We start from the raw sequence: 6,368 nt of genomic DNA, 5'->3' as shown, positions 1-6,368 counted from the left end.
TTTTCTAATTTAATCCGGTTGATGTGGAAACCACAGGAAATACCACCTAGGAGAGAGAAAAACATCAAGCATGACACAAAATCACTTATCATTTAAATAAGCACCTAAGTAGATGACTAGATCAACATCGAAAACACAAAATGAGTTATTCAAAAGTTGCTTCTCACATTACCCCATTTTCATGAAGCTCTTATCTTATTTTAATTAGTACTTTCTAAAATACTCATCCATAAAGTCTTTTACTTCATCTAGAACTTGCCCTTAATTCATCAAACTTATTTATCTGGAGCACTACAAACACATAAATCCAGTCTAGAATACGATCCAGCAACCCAAAATATTTGTGTCTATTGGGAAACATCAGCACTATTTATCTCTTTGTAGATTCAAACTACGTGCTTAGTTGAAATAGAAAAACAAGAATAGCAAGTAGAAGTAGAAGAATGACATTAAAAAATTTTAACGTAAAATTCCTTTCAATGTGTAAAGATAAAAATCAAGAAATCAAGACATTAAATATCTTCACTATAAAGTTACAATGACTTTTTCAATAAAAGAGAATATCTTTTAACCTCACACAACAAGAATGACTTATAATTTATCTCAAGAGTTATGAAGTATAGTGGAAATTATAATCATTTTTCTTACTGTCATTCTTGTTTTATTTCTCTTTAGATAGGATAAGATGAGATACTTCAACTCTTTACAAGTCTCCCTATTTGTAGAAGAGGAGTGTGACTTTCTCCAAGAATGAGTGATAAATATCAATAAATGAGTTACATTCACACAACTCCTTATAATTCTAATTTTCAATTTTCGAGGTGGAGTATATAAGTCTCAAGATAAAAAAAAAAAACAATTTCAATCCCTTGAAAAGTATTTCACAATTTCTTATGCATGTCTTCTTGAAATATGATATTCAATTTCTCATGTATTTAAATTTATATATTTACTTAAATGTAGACCAACTTTAATTTCAGAGTAATTTCTTACCGTGTCTCCATGCTCTATTGAGGAACAAAGAACCCCAAAGTTCCCATAAGCCAACAACAAATCCAACTCTCATTCCAAGATAAGTGTGACTTATTTTTGAGACTGGTTTGCTCCTTTCCCCCCTTTGGCTTTGCCTATGTCATAATTTTCTTCCTTAGAGCAATTATTTGTTAAGGGTAGTCCACAATGTTTGGGATTCCCAGCATAGCTCCATGCATCAAAAACTCTGAAGCTGAGTCCCTAATGGGATTTGTCCAGTGAAATCATTGTATGGCAGGTTGAGATAACTTAGGAAAGAAAGAATAGAGATGGCTGCAGGAATTTCCCGTACGGTGTTGACATTACTACTTAACAGGATATTCTGACTTACTATTCAATAAAATTGAAACCAACTTAGATTAAAAAGAAAAGAAAAAAATGTTAGCCTCATCATTTGCCTTTTTACGAATTGAATATTCCGTTTTCTAATAACAAAGTGAAGAATGAAGAAAAAGACCAAGCATTGCAGCTTACCTAACTGTCCCCACGTAATAACTATTTGAGCTGCATATTCAGTAGAAAACTTGTCACAGATTACGACTTCAAAGAAAATCGTTACTCACTGTGGGTGATAGATATATGTATTGATTCATTGTGTAATTATTCCTTGATGGATTTTAATGATCAAACAATTCAAGCAAAGACAGTAGTAGTATTAATCAAATTAATTAATTATTGGCATTTGAAATTTAAAGTTGACTCGTTTATCACGAACATTGGAATAATACCTTTTATTTTAATGCTCCTTTTAAAAAAACACTTTTATTTTAAGGATGTGAAAAGATTATTTACATCATTAATCAATAACAAATGTGACATTTTGAAAAGTTTTAATTTTATCTTAAAATATCACATATTATGATTAGTTGATAATGTAGAAAGCTTTACCTGAACAATATACAATAAATAAACTCTTATTTTAATTCGTAATACAGAAAATGCAGGCAATTAAGGTGCGTGTGTTTTATGTTATTAAGAGTTCATAGATTTCATCGAATCTTTCAATATCAGAACTGGCAATGACTTGGGTTACAGATTTTTTTTATTGGCAGACAATATATATAATTTCACTGTTAAAAAATGTTTGAAATGATGATAAATCCCTTATATTCTTAGAACCAATTATAAATTAGTAGGTTTTACTATGACAAACTGTTGTGTTGCTTAAGGCCTTTTACCAGGGTTCTAGCTAAAATTTCAAGTTTTCAACGTAAATTTAATTACAATTATATATATATATATATATATATATATATATATATATGATAGTACGATAGTTACATCAAGCACGATTGCTGCCCATGCCACTGAAGTATAAGCTAACTGGCTCATTATAAAAATCTTCCAGTTTTCCACTTTTTATCCTAATTCAGTAATTTTGTATTGAATAAATTTATTCTAAAACTTAAAATTGGATTCAAAGTTTGTATCATATAAGGTATATTTACAAAACATTAAATTAATTTGAAATGTTATATGTACAGGGCTTTGTTAACTTAATCTCATAGAGTATTTTAATAATATATACTTAATTATTTGAACCAAAAACTAGGTTTTTTTCCATAATTATACCTATTTAATCTAGAATATTCCTAAAATACACTAGTTTACTAAATTAATTTACAAAACATTAAATTATTAAAATAATATAAATATTATATTATATAAATATATTTTTAATTGGTTTTAAAAATATATTTTTATTAAATTAATTTTTTGAAATTTTTTTGAAATTTTTTTAAGAGTTTATTAAATTAATTTTTCAATAAAAAAATGATATTATTAAATTTAATTATTTTTTTAATATTATTTAATTTACATAAGACATTTTTTAGGCAAATGTTTTTTTTTTAAATTTGAATTTTGTCTAATAATATATTTATTTTAGTAAAAAATTAAAAATTTTAGTATTATTATTTTACTAAATATAATTTATTTGTTTATGTCATTAGATTTATTCAAAAAATGATAATACTTTTTGTTTAACAATTTATTTATAGAAGAACATTATACTATATTATCAATCAAATACATAAACAATCACATTTGACTAAGAAAAAAACTTAAGATGAAGACATGTTGGGATAATTATTTTTCTATGGTTATGTTGCCAGTAAATTTCACATTTTTTTCAATTTTCCCATTCATTTTAATCTTCGTTCATATCAATAAGAATGTGAGTTGAGACAGGTCCATCCCAGTGGCAATTCGAGTTGAAATGGGACGATCCTTTGTAGTCCTCTTTCTCCTTGGATCATGACCCCATTAATCTCCTTCATATTCTTCACATTGATCCGTGTAGCAATAAATCAAAGAAGTTGTACTAGACGTGCAAGATGTGTTGTAAATTGAATAGCGGTAACACATAGTTCATAGAATCAACGTTAACAGATTTAATAGCCTGACATTCACCACAATCATACTTTTGGAACTGTAACATTACTCTAAACCTTCCTTCCAGGTGGTGGTCTGGGTGTTTGAAGTGGGAATTTGGTCTTTGTTACAATAAAAAATGTGCGGGTGTGTTTGTCGAATTCGTTTATAATGTGTATATTTGATTTCTTGTTGACCGCTATTCATTGTAATTGTATTTTTTAATATGTTTTATTATTCTCAGATACCATCTCAGTTATCATACTTTTATTTTATGTTTATTGTATAAGATAGATATATCAATTATTTTTCATTGTGTTTTTTAATTTATTTTAATGCTACTAACTAATTTTATTATTTTTTAATTAACGAACATAACAAAACAAAAACATCAAAGACACATAAATTTAACTAAAAAAATGCATACATCATAACTAAACAATTATACTATAATTTTCTCCAATTTTTTTATTTTTCTTTATCTGTATATATCTTTAAAAAATTTACAAAAAAATTTTAAAAATTTAATTTAATAGAAATTTTTTTTAAAACCAATTAAAAATATATTTATATAATATAATATTTATATTATTTAAATAATTTAAATTTTTTTAAAAAAATATCAATGCACGGAAGTCAAGGTGATCAAATCCAACTTTCTTACTGTTCCATGAAACTAGTGTAGTTTAGGAATTTTTTTAATAAACTAGTGTATTTTGTGAATATTCTACATTAAATAGGTGTAATTATGGGAAAAAAACCCAAAAGTAATCAAATTACTTCTTTTCTAATAATAAATTTATTTAAGAATAATATGATAATTTAATGTTTATATTTTAAAAACTTATTTTATTTTTCTCCCCCACTCTTTCTCTTTCATCTTCCTTGTTTCGCCTAATTTAATGTTTATATATTTGTTTAAATTAAAAATAAAAAATATTTAGGGAGAGGAAAGAATGAATAAGAGAGAAATAAATAAGCTTTAAAGATATAAATATTAAATTATGGTACTGTTCCAGGTTTTTGGTTCAAATTAATTTGAAATGTTATATATATATATATATATATATATATATATATATATATATATATATATATATATATTAATATAGTATGTATTTTTTAATAATGTGAACTTAAATTATAAAAATACATACATTATTAATTTATAAATAACATTAAATTTAAAATTAAAAAGAAGAATATTAATTTATCACTTCTTAAAAGATATCAAATTAAATTATTATATAAAGTTATTTTCAAGACAATGTCCTCTAGCTAACTTAATACGAAGAAATGGAAAATATTAGATATAGGACAAAATGGATACATTTCAATGTAAAATTATTTTAAAAAAAGCAAGTTGATAATGTATGCAGGCAAACCAATATTTTTTAAGGAGAATAAAATAATTTAATAAATGAAAATAATTATCTTTGATAATATAAATAATAAAAGTTTAGGAAAAGTATATAAAAATTTAAAAATAGTTAGACTTGAAAAGTTTTTAAAAAAACATAAATAAAGAATTATACAATAATAAAGTCACATATTTTGAAAAAATAATATAAAAATTAATTATTTTATTATCAAGTATAAGAACTTTATTTTACTATTGGTTTATATAAATTATAAAAAGAATTATTCATAAGAAAATAGTGATTATAAATAGATTACTTATCATTTATCAATCAAATTCTTACTTTAATTAAGGGCCCATGTATGGGCGAGTTAACGAGTTATTAATGCTAAATGATTGAACTATCATAAAGTTTCTAATAGATTTAATTAAAGAAGGTTTAGGAAGAGGACCGGTAAACTTACAAAGTCTTGTAGTTAATAGTATTGAAAGTGATACTTTACCATATTCCCAGAAAGCGATGCATGCAACGAATGTTTGCAATTTTGGCACTGATAATACACATGCCAAAGGCCTAATAACTAGTATTAGTAGGACAACATAGAGTTGTTACTTTCATAATCTTATCAAATTAAAGATTCAAAATTGCAAGTTCTCCCACGAAATACCTCTGTTACGTTCTTTTGTTGTATTTTATAATATTGGATATTTAAATTTGGAGCAAAATAATGTTAATTATTTAATTTCATGATATTAATATGTATAAAAATAAATTTAAGTCAAATAAATCTTGATTATTTAAATAAAACTAAATATTCAATCACACAGGCACAATTTGTAAGACATCATTCCATTTTGTAATTAGTGATTATCGACTATTCACAATTTATCAAACACTTTCTTCAAGAGGCTAGTTAGGATTACCAGTGACTATTCACAATAAATAGAAATATTTATATGATGACGTACGAGATTATGTGCAGTGAACTTTCCTGTGGACATTTATTCAAATTCAATTCAACTTATAAGAATAATAATAATAATAGCGAGGTATATTCTGAATACATACAGCTAGAAGTGGATAACACAATTAATGTATTTTTAATATGCTAAACTCAGCTTCTAGCTTTTTGAATTTAGATGTTTGTCACTATTTCAATTAATCATTATACGGTTGCATTTCATTCATAATATTCATCTCTTTCAGGAATCTTTAATTATCAATTCAAAGAACCTATCTTCTTATTATGTTTCTACTGACTTAATCACTGTACATTCAACATCTACTGGTTGCTTTTTGTTTCATTATTTTCTTTCGGATATGATGTGGCTTTTGATCGAGTATTAGTTTTATAAAATATTTTTGAAAGTTGTATTTAAATATTAATAGAACAATAATTTTAAAACTATAAGGATATTATAAACATTTCAGAACCAGTTTATTAATTGAAATTGTGTCGCCATTTTTTAAAAAGAAAAAATAGTATAACTTAATTGAATAGAAAGAGTGGCTAAACAAGCCAACATATCATGTATTTAAATACTAATAGTCATATTAGTTTTAAAATTATTGTTCTGAGTCATATATAAAGATTTTAGAACC

This window comes from Glycine max, chromosome 16, assembly GCF_000004515.6.
Source record: "Glycine max cultivar Williams 82 chromosome 16, Glycine_max_v4.0, whole genome shotgun sequence".
In the NCBI taxonomy this organism is placed as follows: domain Eukaryota; kingdom Viridiplantae; phylum Streptophyta; class Magnoliopsida; order Fabales; family Fabaceae; genus Glycine; species Glycine max.
Note: the sequence above shows the minus strand (reverse complement) of the source record.